This window comes from Centruroides vittatus, unplaced genomic scaffold (genome assembly GCF_030686945.1).
Source record: "Centruroides vittatus isolate TY-2023 unplaced genomic scaffold, ASM3068694v2 scaffold_3315, whole genome shotgun sequence".
Taxonomy (NCBI): Eukaryota; Metazoa; Arthropoda; class Arachnida; order Scorpiones; family Buthidae; genus Centruroides; species Centruroides vittatus.
The window spans coordinates 4,585,974-4,606,463 of record NW_027122703.1 but is presented as its reverse complement, the minus strand read 5'-3'; the positions used below and the strand labels follow the sequence as shown (position 1 = coordinate 4,606,463).

General features: G+C 28.8%; 1 protein-coding gene across 4 annotated transcripts in view; it reads left to right on the top strand.

Moving 5' to 3' along the window:
* The first annotated feature begins 3,143 nt into the window (after positions 1–3,143).
* LOC136988465 (potassium voltage-gated channel protein Shaw-like) overlaps positions 3,144–20,490 on the top strand; it is a 95,556-nt gene continuing 78,209 nt past the window's right edge. For 2 of the 4 annotated variants that reach the window (XM_067286318.1, XM_067286321.1), the window contains exon 1: positions 3,144–3,508. The gene's annotated coding sequence lies outside the window, so the exon portion shown is untranslated. The other 2 variants (XM_067286319.1, XM_067286320.1) reach the window with 2 other exon arrangements.

Below are 20,490 nucleotides of genomic sequence, written 5' to 3'. Positions count from 1 at the left end.
TTTTGAATTTTTTTCGGTAGATGGCGATGTAAATTAAAACAACGAAATTATTGATTTTTTTAAAATAATTTTTTTTAATGTTTTGTTTAATTATAGCAGTTTAGCTAATTTAATATATGTTTATTTTTTGATTTTATTAAAATCAATTTAATTATGAAAAATTTTATTTAATAATGTTAATTCTTTCCGAAAATTAACAACGAAATCTTATCATCGGTTTGAACATTTTTTTAATTCCTAAAGAAAAATATTCGAAAAACGTTTTATTACCGGTGACCTAACATTTAAAATTATTTTTACATATTTATTTTCCGAGCATAAATTTAACCCACTTCCACAGTTTTAATAATCCGAAAAATTAAAAATAAAATTCTATCGGTTAGTATAGTGTTTCCCAATGGGGATTATGAACCATGAATACCCTACGGTCGGTTAAGGGGTCGACAATCAGTATCGGGTTTAGTTTGCACGAAGCCCTAGAAGAACGCGCACTTGCGAATCCCTTTTTTATAAAAGTATATATTGTATACTGTAAAGTCTACATCACACGATGATTAGGACCAAGAAGAGTGTGAATAAGCTTATATTCGTGTATGTTTGAAGCCCTTAAAAACGCGAGACCTACACATAACACCGCTACTAGAAAAAAAAAAAAAAAAAAAAAGATTATTAATATACTCGTATTAAATAACTTACATTGGGAAACACTAGACAAGCTGAATTATTGTTAAATAATGAAGAATAAGCATAAAAAAGCAATCATCAAATTCGATAATAGTTTAAAAATTTGTATTTCAAACGATTACAAACTTTCGAAACGGAAGAGAAAAGAAAGAAAGAAAAAAGTTACAATAGGATTATTTCTATAATTCGACATTTTCCATCAGTCAATTTGCATGACATTAGGAAAAGAGATTAGAATATGCAAGAGCTGACACTGTCTGGTTGAAAGTGCGTCTTGATGATTTCAAGAGGAGACAACTCGGCTTCAGTTTAATGCAATTACAACATCCTATTCCAATTACTTAGTACCTACTCACTTTGTTTAAAACGCAGACAACGAAGTCGACATACAAAATAACTAATCGATCGAGATTATTGAAAAACCTAACTTTTTTCCAGCAATCAACTAAGCAATGATCCCAATTTTTTTTTTTTTTTTTTTTTTTTAATGATCGGGAGTATTTCGTACGGTAATACTAAATATTCGATAATGCTCGTTTTGTTAATAGTTTAAACAATTTTTTCGATATTATATATGTATAAATTATTCAATTTATTATCGAAAGTTTGAAGTATTAATCTTACATACTCTATATGTATATAATGGAAAATCTCACTCTCCATTAATCAATGTCTGTCAACGATTTTTTCTACTTATCTTAATATAATACTTATCTTTTAAATAGAGCCAAGGTATAGATTTTATTTTCGACATTAACTTTTAAGGATTTTATTCTTATCAAAAAAATATATATATATTTTGGAAAATTAACCACGAAGCGAAATTATACAAATAGTATTTTCAATATAACTCCGATGAATTATATTATTTCGTAAAATAAAATTATCTTCCGTCAAATAACACATAACTGTTATTTAGTAACATTAATGGGAAAATATTGATTGTCCGCTTTAACAATTTTGTCGTTATCGACGTTAGAGAAGCGCAAATTTTCACCTGTTTATTTTGTCCAATAAAAAAATATCTGTGAAGTTCAGAGGTTAACAACCGGATCACGTGTACTGTTTATAAGAACTAACGTCTCGCTCGGCTACATTTCTTTAATCGGTTTTTGAAATTTTTCCCACTTAAAAATAAATAAATTACAAATATATATATATATATATGCTGCTTGATATTATGATTGAAGAATTTTAACTGAAAATAGATTTTTTCCCTACCTCAGTAAGAAGTCCAAACACTATAGAGAATTTCCTTCTTCTCGGAGAATAAATCTTCCATCCCTTCTCAGGTATGTAGCGATCCCCGAGGAGTCATTTTATAATCCACCGTGTGTGCTTTCTGTCAATACATCCGAAAATTATTTGCAATACTAGAAAAGTTATGAAATATTGAAATGTTCTATACAGTTTACAAAGGGAATAATAATAATAAAAAATAAATTAAATTTCGAAAGGAAGAACCTGACCAATTGGTTCTGTTGAAAACATTCAACTCTTTATTTTAGTTTTTTTTTTTTTACTTGAATTTAAGTCTACTTTTTATACAAGAATTGTACTTTTTTTGTTAACTTATTTGTTAAATATACAATTCGCATCTACAGGTTAAAAATCTACATTCACAGATTTATTTTATTTTTGGGCGGGAGAAAGAAGAGGAGAGAACAATGTCCTGCTTCGCTTCCAAGCAGATTAAAGACAAAACAGGAACAAACGTAAAAGTCCTTATTTTGTCTGTGCTTTTAGGAATACAAAACTAAAGAGTTATACAACTAACTCGTAAGAGAAACTTAATCCGTTAAAAAGCCTACTTTTCATCCATTACTTCTTTTCTTTACACATTCGGAAATTGGAATATGGTACAGAATTTCCGCTAGATAATTGCGAAATGAATATAACTTCCAACGGAAATAAATCTTTTATTGTCATTTCCACACTTTACATTAATCCTTATTTTTCTATTCTATAAATTAAAATTATTAAAATAATAATAACAATAATAAATATATAGATATTTAAAATAAACAGAACGAAAATTTGTTTTTAAGTTAAACAAAATGAGGAAAAACAGAAAATAGGAAGATCTATACAATAAAACAGCTGGAAGGCGAGAATCAATTTCTAAACTTTGTCTAAGATTTCCATGCAGTTGAGATATTTTAAAAGCTAGTATAACATCTTAATATTAAATTTACTCTAGTTTTTCCACATTTAAAAGACTAAATCATATTTAAAAACACTTCAATTTTCTGGATTAAATTATTTTTCTTTAAAAATTTCTACCAACATTAGTCGGTCAGAAGGGAGTAATTTGTCCCAGAATGCCTTGCCGTCACAGCAGGATCCAATAACCCATTCCGAGACGGTTGTCGATATGATGTGATGTGCAGCTAGCGATTTTTTCGCGCTTCTTCCTAAGATTTTGATCAAATTATTAGGCACTCCGATGTGTTAAAATTCCAAAGATAAACAAGCTGGGCGCTGGCTTCGCCAAACAATTTTTTCTTATATATATATATATATATATTTTTTTTTTATGAAATTCTCAAATTCTTGTTTATTTATGTCATCCAGGACATATACACCTACATCAACCATTAGACAGCTTCCAGTATGGAGACGGTAGCGCCATACGTCAGAGGCGGCACTTGGCTGCACTACTTCACAACAGGCACAAAGAGGCAGGAGTGAGTATCAGGGACGATAGAGGATTCTACACATCCATAGACAAACCGCTATGTCACGTGATCAAAGGGTCAGGTAGATTGGAAAGTCAAGGGAGGTGTGAATTTACAGACAGAGACCAGCCCAACTAGAAATAGAGGTAAGTGGGTAAAGCGTATCGGACTGCAGTGGATAATTGGATAATTCAGCCAAAAATATTACCACACAGAAGAAAAAAAGTTTGTGTGTTTTTTTTAAAATTTATACAGAATTTTTAAACTTCGACTTAAAAAATCGCAAATAATTAAATGGGAAGTTTTCATTTATTCTCTCAATTTTTTTGTTAATGGATGACGAATATTGCAATCGTATCTTTTCAAAATTCAATAAAAATTAATTGATTAATTTACAGAAATAAATCTTTTCGAGATATTTGCTAATAGACTTTCCCTTTATCTGCAAATTAATTATTAATAATCCATGATTTTGAACGAAAAACCCGACATTCTCTTAAATGCCATGCCTTGTGGTTAAAGAAAGAAAGAAAAAGTGATCAATAAATAATAACATTAATTCTTTTATCAGATGCTAATCTTTATTTATCTTAGTTGTTAAGAGCTCACTAAAACACATGCATAGTCCCATTATCCTTTTAAAACAAAATAACCGAAATAAAACCCTAATCTTATTTAGCTTTTAAACTTATCATGATAAACTTAATTTTTCCTAATTTTTTTTTTTTTTATGAGTATCATCCTGTGCAACTTCTCCGCACGACTACTCTGCTTTATTGTAAAATCTCTTTACCAGGCGTTCTTGAAAATATTAAAAATAAAACATTCCCTTTCATTTTTTTCCTAAACGGTTAATAAAAGTTTAACTACCCATTTCTTTTTGCTTTCTAAAAATATATAGTTTTACTGCAATTTATTTAATTTTAAAGCCTCTCCCAAACGATTAAGTGTACGACTGTTATCGGAAGAATATTACTAGAATTTTTCGAAATTCTATAACAGTGTTTATTAACTGTATATATATATAATTATTGAATCTAAGTAAACAAAGCAGTTAACTCTCTCTATATAAATATATATACACACACACAAGACGGCCATTCACAACATGTTAAATTCTGTTTACTCTTTTATTATAATTGTACGTACAGTTTCTGTAACCTAGCAACCATGCTATTTCTCAGCAAACTGAACTGTGAATCAGTCGGACAGACGGTACCGCGGACAAAACATTTAAGCCAGCGACTGCCTGGGATAATCGTCATTCTATAACCTGTGATCAATCGCCGACCGGACACCTGTAGCAAATGTAGCAAGAGGGATAAAAAAAAAAAGAAAAAATATGCGGTGGTTAACTCCCTAATCTACATAACTGCATAAGTATGTAAATTGGGAAGAGGAGAAAGATGCAGCGTATTGCGAACGTCCTAGTTAGTTAATCCTCATCGTAGACAGGTAAGATTCTTTAGACGTTTGTCATTTGTATAACTCTTGCTGTGCCGCATCTCTGTGTGGTACCGACTGCTAGTCCGCCATATTGTTGGCTGTATATCTGCATTTTGTATTTCTCCGGGTGAAAATAACTTTCGCTCGTACGTATCGTGTTTTGGACGTTGGGGGGAAACGGTTGGCTGTCGGATCGACTGGTTTCAACCAGATGAGTCTGAACGTAATCAATGGAACACACCGTAGTTTGTCTGCTCTACGCATTTGACTTGTGTTTAAGACGTTTAGATGTGTTTGTCTGTAAGTAAAATAGCGACGCATTGCAGTGTTTTTCAGGTAAGCTTAGTGTTGTTATGTTATTTATAATTAACTGCACGTCGACTGCTTTGATTGAAATACGTCGCTGATACGTTTAAATATTTTAAACGGCTTATAATCTTACATCCTGCATTCTCCGTCATTTAGTTTATGTGCGTGTAGCATGTACACTCCACCCAATGTTTCACACTAGGTGTGTCCATTTAGCTACCGAATCGTTCAACAATTTCACTTCCAACAAGTTCTCAAATGTATTGTTCTTATCTACTTCTTTATCTAAATTCTTAAAAATGTCAAACCCACGACGCTATAAATTTACTATTTATTGACTTAAATATATTCGACTATTATTGGACCTAGATCGAAACTACTGTGTAGTTGATTTTATTGTATTAGATAAAGTCGAACAATTATCCGATGTATCTATAATTCTCCTGTTCGCAACTATTGATTTTTTGATAGGATAAAACTTTTCGTTACGAGTGAATGTGTTTAAAAATCCGTACAGATTTTTGTTTAATCAATTGTATAGTGTTTTATATCTTAGAGTTATTGTTTAGATTGTAGTGTATGAGCGTCGGATTGTTCAATCGGGATAAAGATTTCCCAAAAGGCCACATTTATCAGTTTAGAAAGGGAATTTTTAGTTTAAATCCTTTTCTAACTAGAATGAAATTCGAAAAAATAAACATGTTCGTAAATAATATTTTTATGATTAAAAAAATGTAGGCGTGAGTTATCATTATGCATCTGCAATTAAATCGTGTTATTCTCATTCATAAATTCGTTTATTAATTTTACATTACCGGCGAATACTTTTGATTCTTCTATAAAACGGTTACTTAAATACACATAAATTACAATTAATTGCATTTTTAGAGTTTTAATCGCACAGTAATTGTTTTTCGGAGAGTTGAAAGTGCAAGCTAATAATTTACTCATTAATAATTATTTTGTTTGAAGAAATCTGTTACTAATAGAGTATTCTTTATTCATTTTTTACTTACAATTTATGGCTATATTTTCGATTATTTGTCATGTTTTTATGTCAAACAGATTACTCTAATACAAAGATCTGTTGTATAAATCCAGCTGCAAATACTTTCACACTATTAAAATTGAATGTACGATTTTAGACTGAACATGGCATGTACTGTACGTGCAATCCAAACGCATTTGTATTTTCCAAGACATAAATAATAGAATCTAGTCAATCCTGGCATATATTCAAGTACAGTAAAATCCAAAATTGTGAAATATTCACCTAAGCACGATCCAATCACTTCCTTTTTCCAATAACTCTTCGACAAACCTGGAAATTTCATTTTTTTCCCTTTCCACTCTGTGTATTCCGAGGAAAGAGTATGCAATTTATTCGTTCTGTAGTAGTACGTAAATTTTCTGCTGGTTCACTCGAGTTAAGTGTTGCCAGTTGTCAAATTCTTTTTTAAAGTAAAAAATTCCAATCCAGGAATTGTGTATATAGGAATATATTATGCCTCTCAATCTATAGATTCCTTTAAATTTGATAATGTACGCGATGAAACTAGCTTTTTAAGATATTACCTATTTCAAAAGTTGATGTTTTGTGTAAATCAAGTTAAAATATTTTCATAGCTTCCTTCCTCGAAAGAAAAACAGAAAACGCACTGTTTTCTTTAGATTGCCTACTTTCTAAGATTGCTGAGACGGAGAAAACGTTAATATTTTAAACCGTTAAACGAAATTTTGATAAATTATAAATTAATATGGGAGATGTGGATTATTCTACAATACATGTGGTATGGTCTGTAAGTCCAAAATCCTAAACGATAGGGGAGAGAAAAAAAACCTGTTGAGTGCCTAAAGAGGAGCCAAAATGGCTACCGGTGTGTTTAATTGATTTTTGTCTCAACGCCAGATTGTCGCCAAAGGGAAAAGTGCGACAAAGATAGATGGATAGCTAAGTTAGCTAGAAAAATCTCCATTTGAACTTGTACCGAAATGTACAGGTGACTATGAGCTGTGAAAATCACAACTTTAAATGTCCGCCAGTCAAATAACAAATGGAAAAAAAAACTTTTTTTCGTGTAAAAAATCGAGGAAATATGTTTATATATCTTAAAATTTTTATTTTTTCTCCATACATTAAGATTTACTATTGGAAATAAATCATTTCTAAAATATTAACCGTTTATATGCAATTAAGTGATCAATTATCATTACACGTTCGATATTATCTGTTTAAAAAATATACTTTCAGAATATATATATATATTTTATCCATTGGATAAATTTAACGATGATTCTATTGACTTGGCACAAACTTTGATTGATGTTGACTCTTCTAGAAAGAATGTTAACCTCAAGAAAAAGGAATTTGAACAACTCAAGTCGTTTTTAAACTTTGATGTCTGAATTTTTATCCTATTTCTAAGACAATTACTGGATCATATAAATCTCTTTCGAAAGTGTTTTAATAGTGTCAACTTAGCACTCGATCTCGAATCAATCTTTACAGATTTAAAAGAAAAATTGTCGCAATTATAAAGCTTGGGAAAATTATATTTTACAACATATAAAACTTCGCTTCTACACGATACACATCACTACTAACATTAAAACATGTTGACAAGGTATAATAGTTTCTGACATTTTTTGTCATATCGTTTTTATATAATCAGTGTATAAGAAATTTATTTTTATATTTTATTTATAAATAATTAAGAAAGCTCTTATTAAAACGAGAAATGTATATAAACAGGTAAATCAATTATTTTATATTTTTTAAATATTATATAAATACTTGTCTCTATATTTAGCAATAAACTTATACTAAAGAAAAATATTTGCTACACCTAGTTTAAACGTATATTTCAATATAATTAAAACATAACAAACAAACATTACCATAACAATAGCTAACACACCATAAATCCCGAAAAAACGTCAATATAGAGAGAAGAAAGTATACAATCAATGAATATCCCGACGAAATTCACTCAGAACTACAATATTTCATCCAAAAATCAATATGCAGTGATAATATATTCAGCATTCGTTTCGTGTAGATAATTTTGGGGTTTATCTTAAGTGTATCCAATTAATTAAAGAGCGCAACCGGTGCCATATTTCTGGAAAATATTTTCGGAAATGTGAAGTTATATTTATGAGTTTTTTTCCTCTTCTATCTATGAGGTATCGATCGGAATTCTGACAGATATTAAACGTCTGTACACTGATAAATCGAACTTTTAAAGCTTGTTTGACGAGCAGAAATACTCTATTTGGAATTTTCGTTTAAAAATTACAAAATTTCGAACTTTTCTCTCTTTAGCAGTTGTAACGCGATCCTACTTTTTATCTCCCCGTCACTATTCGAGTGTAATGTAAACAATGGGAAACGGTCGTAAATTGTTGACATGCCATCTAAAATCCGAAAGAAAGAATATCTTATGACCAAAAATATAACTTAGAATATCATAACATTATAAAAACTTCCATTCGAGAATTGATTTTATACAAGAATTTTTTCGTCTCTGACTTCTTTAAAACGAAAAATCGTAACTAAAAAATTAAATATTTTAAAACTTTATTTAAGATTTTATTATAAACTGTACGCATATGGCTTATTGCTATTGCTATTTTTGATTAATAAGAAATTTTAAATTCGTTGTATTTTATTCTATTAACGCATTATAACATAGCGATTGAAATCCTCAAAGTATCATATTTAAAGCAAAAAATACTAAGTACGCTTTTTTAACATTTCTTATATCTATTATTTCCATGTATTATCTTGTATCCATTATTCCATATTTGTTTCTATCCTAAGTTTATTTTTGCCAAGTATCCTATGTCTACATTTACTCGGTACTGAAGCTTGTTACATCGTTCCTTTTATTTATCGTTATGAATTCTACCGCAGATTGCTCATACCATATAGTTTCTTGTGTATTGATCTCCTATACTAATCTTCATTTACCATTTCGTTCAAATATTAATAACAATTTTATAGAAACAGTTGGCATTATAAATTATCGCAAAATATTAGCTTTTTTTCTTTTTTATAATAAATTAATTTTAAAAATTAACGTTTAATAAATCTCCATCGAAAAATAATTTAATAGATGAATAATTTATTCCACTAAAAATAAATCAACAATCACGAAATTATTGATTATTCTATAATGAATTATATACTTTTTTTTATATTCTTTATTCACGTAATTAATAAAATTAAAGAACACGTAACTTGACACAAGTAAAAATGTTATAAAATCTTCTCAGATTGCTTAATAGTAGTAGTTGCAGAAGCATATGTTCTTGGGGATTGTCTAGTTCTTCATCCAAGAGTTCTCTACTACCGTGGCATTATTAGCTCTAAGCTGAACATGACACAGCTTCGAGATGCGTGACTAGACTAGTAAAAACGTACTCCACAAAATTCAACCTTCTTAATATCACAAAAAGATATCAACTCTAGACTATAGGAAATTGTACAGAAGAAAGAACAGAACAATAACAAGTCTTCCTCGACATTTTTTGCACCTTTTATAATTTCCTAATAAAGCACGATAAATTATACTCCCCTTCAAATGACTTAAATATGTCACCGAATCGTTGCGTATTTGAAATTTTAAAACATATATATTTTTGGCAAAACTCCAAAGGGTCGTAAATGAAAAAAGAACATTAAAATATAAAACAACACTATCATGCCATCCTGTAATTGTGAAAATTGCTAAACCATATAAACAGCCATTTTCGGTTTCTTTCATCAGTGATTAAATGCTATTGTATAATGTAGGAAACGAAGTAATTTTTAAAGCACATTACTTTCAATTGTGAGACAGCAATTTAAAAAGAAGGAGAAACGTATGTTCGGCCATTCAATTTATACAGCAAAATAATCAAATATTAACATTCAAATGAAAGAGATTCGTAACATCTATTCATTAATTTTATCTGTCGATTAAACAATAACATGTCTTACGTATTACTAATCAGGTGTGGTCAAAATCGAACAATTAGTATGTATCTTCCCTCCAGAGATGCATTTCCTTATCTCTTTCCAAGTAGATCAGTAGTTTAGTAAATTTAGATTGATAAATCACTCTCTAACACATTTATCGCTACCTACGAAGAAATATTAACTGAGCATTTGCTACTGCTTTAATCACAGTTAATTTGAAAGATTTCTCGAACTCTACTCATACGGAAATTTTTTAAATAAATGCAATGATTACTTTCAAAATGTAACTCGTTAAATTCTTTATTTCTTCCTATTTAGAACTATTTTCGCTTCTTATCTAACTTATCCTGAAGTTTTTATAAAATTTATAGGTATATTCTTATAAAAAATAATATTTTTGATTTAATATTTTATTTTTAATAACGATTTTTGTAAGAGCAGAGCCTTGTAATTATTGATTTTCATCTTTTAGTGAAAAATCATTAGTCAAGCTATATGTAGAAGTGTCGGAAGTGTTTTGTGAATACAGGACAAAGTACCGTCCTTATAACGGTAATCAATTCAATAATTAAACCTCTAATTTTGAACGAAAAATAATTATTAAGTCGATGAAGAGTAGAGATAAAGAAAACCTGATTTTCCAACTGTCGAGATGTCGTGTATCAATTTATGAGTTAAAAAAATCACCATTTATATAGTCGTTATATCGTTCTCCTAGTTTTCAAAATTGATCCTCTATATAAACTTAAACATCTGCTACCAGTAAGACCATCAAAAACGTATTACTATTTCTACCCCAAAACTGCTCTTCACCCTTAAAATACTCCCTTACTTGTCCACAACCATTCACCTTATACTTCTTAGAGACGATACTCTCCAGTTTTCTCTGTGCTAATGATTTGGTACAATCTTAGTGAATTGTGGCATAAACAAATGCACACGTAGCATATTAAGAATAAAGCCCGTTACCTTTACAATTGTGAGACATAAAGTCGATAAATGGTGGCACATTGCCAATGGGTTCGTAACACTTCCACTTGACTATCAAATCTTTATAAATATTATTTTTCAGATAATCCATAAAAGTTAAATATAATTTTTTTACATTATGTAATTCATTCCTCCCTCGGCATTTCCCGTAATTCTAACAAATAAAATCTCCGTAACTTGAATTGTTTACGTTAAAAATAATAAGAAAAAATGTACAAGAGATGTACGACAAAGCATTTACGAAATATCCGACCTTCTGAAATTTAATGATAAAACAAAAATCGATGAGAGAATTATTCTCAGCAAATCTAGATTTATTTTGAACAAGTCTGTCTAAATGTGATAAACGAGAATTAACTTCTCTTGATTTTATTTTCACTTTGCTTTTCTTTTTTCCTGGCATTAATTATAGTATTGGGATTACCAAAATTTAGTTTTAGCCTTTTTAAAACGTTTACAGAATTCTTTTAAAAAGTTAAACAAATTTAATTGTAATTCGGTAAAAGAGTAAATAAAGAAAATAAAACTACAATATATTGAACTACTGAACTAACGCAAGATACCAACTGTTGTGTTAAACATAATTAACAGTTGAGGTCTTTGGTTAATTTTACTTTGTACATTTTAAGAGAAAATTGAATCTTGTGATAATCAGTCTAATGACTACATTATTCTAATAGTAAAGACTAGCTATGACTAATAAAATTGCTTTCGTCCACGTACAGCTTGGTATGATTGCTTCTATCATCCAGAGAAGAGATTTATGAGAACTTCTCTGACAGATGGCGATGACATTTTTCCACTTCTACGGTTAAATGATTTATTTGGCCTTTGTTAACGTAATACAATTATTACTAAAGTTTATTATAATTTAAACATTACGTAGTTTATATTAATCAACACTTAAAGACTATTTTAGAAATACATTTCGATGTTTAATGTCTCTTTAGACGGTGTTTTCCTTTTTCGGTTATTTTTAAGTAAATGTATTGTGTTAAGTTTTGTATAACATGCTCGTATTATCTTCAAAGTAAATATATAGCTTTTTGGTTTACAATATTTTCAAAAATAAATATTTGATCTTATCTAAAAGTCTCGAGATACTTTATTTTTCTATCATTACTTGTTTATAATAAGAAAACGGTTTTAAGAAACATCTGTTTACTATAATCGAGATATTAACTGATTTCGTCAGCAGACTTTATTTTACATTATTGTTAAAAATTATCATCAATACAATGCCGGGCTGCAATTATGCTCTCCACCTCAAATTAGTACTATAGTGTCTTGTCCCTGCCTCTGTACATCATACTTTTCCTGTAAGCAATAGAGTCGTGCCGGTCATCTAACTCCTTTCATGAGAAAATATTTGAAATAACGTGACTTCCGGCATGGATCGGAAATTCGTATATAGTTCGGGGCCTCTTGCCCCTTACCTTTCCATATCTCTCAGCCTTAATCCATCTAATTCCGTTTTCGAGATTAAGGAAGGACAGACAAACGGACATACGGGCGACAGGGAATTTATAGGTCTACGATTTTTTTCAAATTGCAACACAATAAAAGTATTTTAAGTACAGAACTACATTAAGTTTTATCTGCTATATTAGTAACTATAAACAATTCACACTGTTTAAAACTAATCATAATACATTTCTTTAGTACTTTGTTTAATTCTTACTTTTAATATATGTAATTAAAACGTTCAAATTTATTTTCTATTTTGTTATAACAACAGATCACACCAAATTCTCTTTATTAAATAATAATAATGCGAGTTTGATGTGAACTGAATTTGCATTAATAGAATAAAAACAGTGGACGTTAATCGATGTTCAAAAACGCTCGTTCGTAGATCGGAATTTTAGAAACTTTTAAACATTTAAACGTTTTCAGGAAAATGTTTAAATGAAGAATGTCGTTAAATTCTACACTCCAATAAATTTTTGTTTTGTTTAAATTTTACATTCTTAAATTGAACTCTAAATCTGTATTTTGTTAGTTAAAAAAAATCTAGAAGTCAGTAATTATCACGTCAGTACGAATCTACGCTCTGACTAATAATGCTTATTTTATTTTTTATTTTTTGTAAATTCTAATTCTAGAAATGTTTTAATGAATGCTTCACAGTAATACTTTATTCTATTTATTTAATTTTTTGAAGTGGTTTTTTGAAGAGGAATTCGAAATTAAGAAGAAATTAAACTTTTTATCCCTTGTTTGGAAATACTCCAAATTTCGCACGTTTCTATCACAATGAGGTAGAAAACACACTTTCACTGACGTCATTACCGGAATGTGATTAGGCAAGAAGCTGTTCCGATTGAAACAGAAGCTCGCCTTTCATTTCTCTCACTCTGAAATGAAATTAGCATTGCTTACACTTTAAAAGTAGATTGCAATTCTTGTACAGAGAGAAACCCTAAGAGATAATGATAATGGTGTTGGATTGCCTAAAATAATTAAAACAAGTTCAGATAATTTTTATCTGACAGGAAGGGAATAAATCTTAATAAAACTAACTAATAGATCAATTATCGACCCTGTACCCAAGGTCGCTGCAATACAGTGGAGTGATGTCGGGCAGCTGTGGCTGATTGACTGCTCTCGTCTAGTATCGTTCGGCTCCCTTTCTCGAATTTTATTTCGAACCTCCTCCTAAGTCCGTGCCTCAATCAATTTAAATGATGAAAAAACTGACATCTGCAGTCAACAACTCTTTCAGTGTAATCCACTAAGCAGATAATAAAACGATTTTTTTTCCCTTTCCCCAAAAATCTATCTGCATAGTTGTTTCATGAACCAATAATTTCTAATTACATTTTACTTTAATTAGTAAGATATTCTAATCCCATCAACTAAGTTACTTTTTTTCTTTTTTTAAAAAAATTCTGATATTTTAATTATTTTACGCTTGAATATTTTAGAAGCAGAGAAAGATCTCTTAATTGACCACTAAGCACTGGTTATCAGTAAATTAGAGTCGAATGTCCACCAATAGATTCCATCTATATATATATATATATATATATATATATATATATATATATATATTTATTTATTTATACGGCAAACCGGAAAGGATAAAATATGTTATTAAGCTTCCTGATAGATCTATATTTTTATATTAAAAACAATTATTGGTATCGTTGAAAATCCCAAGCGATTAAATATCCAATGGAAATCAATAAATCTTCACTATCGACATCAGGATTTAGAAGTAATCTTCATACCCCTGAGATCTTTTCTTCCTGTTAAATAGCTAGTCGTGTCAGTCACAGCAAATAGCTGCAGGTGAATCCGTAAGTAGACTAAAGAAATCTTCAGCAAAGAACCAGAAACCTTTTCCTGTTCTAAATATATCTTTTTTCAAGCATTATATAATATAGCTTACAACTTTCTCTCATCTTTACTATAAAAATATGATTTTTTGCTTTCTTGACGAATATTTTCAGAGACGTAATAAACTTTTAAAAAGAACGGAAAAAACCTAAGAATTTACATCTGCATTAATGGAGTAATTACTTTATGATTGATCAGTTTTGAAGTGTATACATACGAGCTAAACTCATTTTGAAGTTTTCTGTTAATGCGCTTCCTTGTCTGAGGTATTAATAAAGTTTTCGATAAAAGATACGCATGATTTACAAAAGTGGAGTAAAATTCGGAGTATTTACAAACTAAAATTATTTTAAAATAATTATCGACAAACAACATTTGTTTGTCCAAATGTTTAGATGGATAATTGATTAATTGTTACATGTTGGTTACCATTACTTTTATTGATATGAAGGAATTGGACACGTTTCCTATCCTGGTACCCGCACGTGAACTCCACTCTTAAATAGGTCAAAAAGAAGATATACATTCATCTCTAAACAATAAATTTTCAAGGATATAGAATTTTTATTGATAACTTCTATGAAATTATTTCCTGTAAGCAAAAGAGTTTATCGACTTCGTTTTTCATATTTTATTTTTCAAAATTCAGTTTAGCTTAAAAATGGTTTTTTTTCTTTTGAAGTTTTAGTTCCTGAATTCACGTTTAGTAGATTCAGAATATATTACTTTATTCATATAAGATGATATATTTTATAAAATAAAATTGTTATGGAAGAAACACGTACTGTGTCAATTTTTACCAAACAATCTTTGTTTTCCTATTGCTGAAATATGATTTTGATATCTAGAATAGTATTTTCTCGGAAATTTTCAACAAGATCTATAATAATAACTCTCTCATCGCGCATTTACTGATGTGAAGTTTTCAAAACAATTTTTTTTTTAAACGGACTAAATTGATTTAAAGCTATTAGGGATTTTCAAATTTAAAATATTGAAAAAGTTATTACTTTATTTATTTATTTTTTTTGGAAAATGCTCGAACACTTTCTTAACCATAGTAAAACTACTTGTAGATAAGTAAGAAAATTTAATATTAATCCAATGCTACAGCGTTGGATAAATATTTTTCATTTATTTATATTGTTTATATCTTTATGTATGCATGTATCTGTCTATCTATAAATACAATGTTATTCATCTATAATAGGTCTATGATATAGTATTATGTTGTATGATTTATAGTTGCCCCTGTTTACACAATTAGAAAGAAGAGGTGCTTAAATAAAAAACAAAACAATTTCTTTTTCTAGAGAGGTGCTAATTAAATATGTAACCAGCCTCAATTTTACTCACTACAGGCATGTCAGATCATCAAATAAGTGCGAATAGATTTACCCACTAAAAATATCACAAGAATTCAGATCGAATGCAAACCTCACACGGATTTAGAATAATCTATTTCCGCTTAACCATTTAATCAAGTTCTTAAAAATAATTTCATCTTAATTTACATATATTTTGTTAATTATAAGTGACAAGTGTTTATAATAATTGAATATGTATACTCTAGTTATTAATATATACATTAAATTTAAATACTACGTTCATGTTCGTAGACTGTATATAAATTTTTCTAGTATGAATATCTAAAAATGTTATTAGTGATAACTTTTATTTAAAATCTGCTTATATATAGAATTTAAATAAATAGATGTTCGTGTAAATTATATTTTTGTATACACTGGTAAACAGATTTTAATTACAAATATAAAATTTATAAGGCTAAATAAGATGTGAAGTTTTAAAAACTGCTCATAATTTACTTTCCTAAATTTTCTCAACTTCATCTATATAAATCATTTTAAGATGAGTAATTATGTCTCAAGTATCCATGAAAAGTAAACTGGCTATTAATTTACAATAATATATATCTAAGAATAAAAATGATTATAATTTTAATAACTCAAGTTAGTCAGTGCACCAGATTGTTAATAATAAATGTTAATATAACAGACGATGATTAAATAAGGAACAGTGCCCATTAAGTTATTGTATATAATCTGTAGAAGAAATCATAGAAGATACTGATAAACTCTCACACTCATAAAGAACTGTGGACTACAATAAGATAATTACGATATGTTGTTTTACATTAGAATTCTTTTAGAACATGAAAAAAATATCTGTAAAAATAAAATAACCCATAGAAGATCCTGCGAATATTATTAAAATAATCCGGTTTAATTCAAGTTAAGAAACAATTAATTCATTAAATATGTGGATAAATTTAATTCGGTTCGTAACCTCAGTATAATGTTTATATTAAAGAAGACAGGCGTAATTAATGAGGTAAATAAAAATAGGGAAAGAGGTTGAATAGGACAAGTTTTGGAATAATTAGGATAGCAGTTGTTACTTAACTGGAATCATTAGTTGTTTTCGATCTCTTGGGGAGACGAGATGTGCAAGCAAAATGAAGGCAACATCAGGGTGTATTATGAAGTTAAGACGACTTGTGCCCAAGGGTGAAAGACAGTTTAAAACATGATAAATCAAGAAAATCCCAGCAAAAAGAAAACTATAAAGTGGATTATTTTACGATTTATAAGCAGAATTTTTATTTATTTAAAAAAAATTCTGTTTCTTTATCAATTTTATCTATTTGTAAGCATATATATTATTGTTAGAAACACAAATGGATATTTCGATTTATCAATGTTATTCTGTTGCTATGGTGACCAGACGTAATAATTTGGATGGGAATAAAAAAAATATATAATAATAATAACGGAAGTAAAATACTATTTAGTTTTCCAGTCAAATTTCTCTCTTGTTATATTATCATAATAAAATAGATATCCTCTGACTATAAATTATCGCGTACAATCTGATATCAAATTTTCGGATATAAATATGGATGGCTAGAATTTCGTCACGATTTTATAAATTCACTTTACATATGATAAGGGAATTGTAAGTTAGATACACGAAAAATATTATTTACTTTCTTAGAAATACTACGAGAGCATTCAAACAGCCAAATCATTATTCCGGTGCTAAATTTATTTTGTTTAAAGGTAAAACTATATAGAAATATTTGAAATTTTACCAGGAAAATGAAAGAAATACAGTATCTAATTTTATTTCTCCCGTGTAGAAATATTTCATTTCCAAAAATAGGTCAATCGTAACAAAACATTGTATCGATTTTCAATTATATGTATTTAAACACAAAAAAAACAGCGTAAGGAATGATGAACTTTCATGGTAAACAATATCTACAAATAGATTATTCTTATAAGAAATTATTATGATTATCTGTATTTCTGGCGTGTTCAACGGTGTCGAGATCTCACGTTATGTGCAAAAGTGATGTATCACCTCATACTTAATTGAAAGACCTACCATCTTAATACCTTTTGATATCGCACATTGAAAATTACATCAAAAATGCATAAACTCAAAGTACTTACTTAATTTTTTTTTATTGTCTTTCAAACTCCATTACTTTTATGTTTAAAAATTATTTTTCCGTTTTCTTTTCTCTTTTCATCTATGTACTTCTTTCTATTAATGTTAGAGACTTTCGTTAAACAAATCTACCTAAATTAAGATACAAAGAAGTAATGAGAATCGATTTTTTAAAAATTAGATATGCAAAAATTTTTTTAATTTCATTAATTATATATCGATTATTTTTTTTATTTAACCGTGTAATTTTATATATTTTAACATTTTTATTGAAAATGAATTTTTACCAAAAGATGTGTTTTTAATATTTTTCTTTATTTCCTAAAATATATGATATAGTTTTTAAGATTAGAAACAAAAATAAAAGCTTAGTTTGAATATTAGTGATTCATATAAACTATTAAACTGCATGATTTATTCTTTCAAATTTTAGCAGGTCGTTATTTATGTTTAAACATTGAAATCTTTTCTTTAAATAATTTCCAAATCTTTATTTGAACGATCTAATAGTATAAATCTTTTATAGAAAACAGGTCAAATTTTTTAGAGAAAAATGATCTTTTCTTGTACGCCACTCTGGAGAATCTTGACAATGATATTTCCTCTGTTCTTCAATATTTTTCATTCGTTTCAAATCTTACTTTGATCGTACCTCTGTCACAACTCTGTAAACTCCTACTCAATAAATATCTTAGCGACGTCAAGCAATAATATCCTATGCAGTTAGGCACGTCTAAGCCTGCATAATCAAAATATTTAATTTAAATCTTAACTGCCAATTCACATACACGTAATGCTTCATTGAATTACTTTTTCTTAAAAATGTCTAAAACCCATTAACATTGTTACTATTTATATATTCTGTACTAAACTTTTACGACCTCATTCACCCACTGGCATATTATGAAAGAATTTCTAAAATTTCTTTCCTTTTTTTCCTTTCTTTTTTTGTATCAGGAAAGAAACCTTCTCATAACAAAAAATCGATTTTGTAACCGTGAGGAAAAGGGAAAAATTGATAAAATGGGAAAACAAAAATATTCTTTCGTAGAATGGCGAGTTGAATTTGATTTTCATCTTTTCATGAGACTTGATGTTGCCATTGGAAGTTTCTGAAAGATGCTATATGCAGAATGCATGAAGGAGTCTATCTACTTGATATTCTGGTAAAGTACCACACGTTGATAGACTCGAAACTATTTCCTAACATTTTCAATTGGTTTATAATTATAATTTAAACGTTGTTACTTCAAACGTGCCTTGACGTATTTTAAAGATATTGTAAACATTAATACGGTTGATGACAAAAATGGCATTTGGCCAAGCAAAGAATGAGCCACAAACTATAAATCATAAATTTGTGGTGTTAAAAATATCCAACAGTCACTTATGTTTTGACGTTAACTCGACACGTCACTGGGTGAACTTCAGACGAATTTTATACTGTATTTATTTTCTCTTATAGACCTAAATCCAGATTTATTACAATATAACGTTGTTGTCTTTTATGTTACTCGTGTATAGGTTTCCAAATGCGATTTGACCATCTGGACGGCACATGAATTTCCTCTTTACAAATAATCTAAGTAAAATAAAATGCTGATGGATGTGCCGAAAATCGCAATAAAAATTAACAAAGAATATTGTCTCGCGGTCTCTTTGAACTTCTAATTTTACTTTCTCCTTTAGGAAAAATAATATATATATTTTTTTAATCTAAGAGAAAACATTCAAGAAATGATACTGATAAATTTAGATAAATTCCTACTCTATTTATTATTAAATATTTGAATATTTTAAGTAAAATATTTAAGTTGAACATAAGAGATTCGCAAATCTTGATCTCTTCCATTGCTATTACCATTAAGTAAATGGATTTCGATACGCTTTGTCATGCTAATGAATACTTCCTTCAATGCTCTAGAACACCATATGTAGGTCAGCTTGACAAATTACACTCTAGAGACAGCATGGAAAGGTTCCATCATGTTTCCGGCTAATCATATCTAGCACTTGTTACAGTCAGAATTTCTGAAGTTCTTTGCAGAATCATTACTAATCCGACCATTGAACTGAATCAAACTGATCACTTTGTATACCTGATGGAAGCCATAAAATTGCTGCTTAAGCCATAAAATCTTACTGGAATGCACTGGAATAGCTATATCTGAAGTTCGAACACTTTCTCCACTTAATGGAACACTTCTGTGACTAATTTTTTCTTCTACTAAAGAATAATGTCATTTGTCTTATAAAAGTCTTATTTAATTGTATTGTATAAATTTAAAATGTGGCAGTTTATTTTTTAAATATAAAAATAAAATTCATTGAATATATGTTTTATATATATTTTAAACGAATAATATTTCAGTTAATATTTCTTAATATAAAAATCTGACATCATTGTGCAGGAGCATCGATGCAATAAAGCGAATGAATTTTGTAATAATCGTTATGCTTCATCAATGTATTCTGCAGACAATAATAGTGATAACATCGAGGGTATCCGCATAACAAACCAGAGATTTAAGTTAAACAAGTGTATATGGCGTTCAAATTATCTGATTGCAGACTTGTCAAGCTGTCAGAAACACATGTAAACAG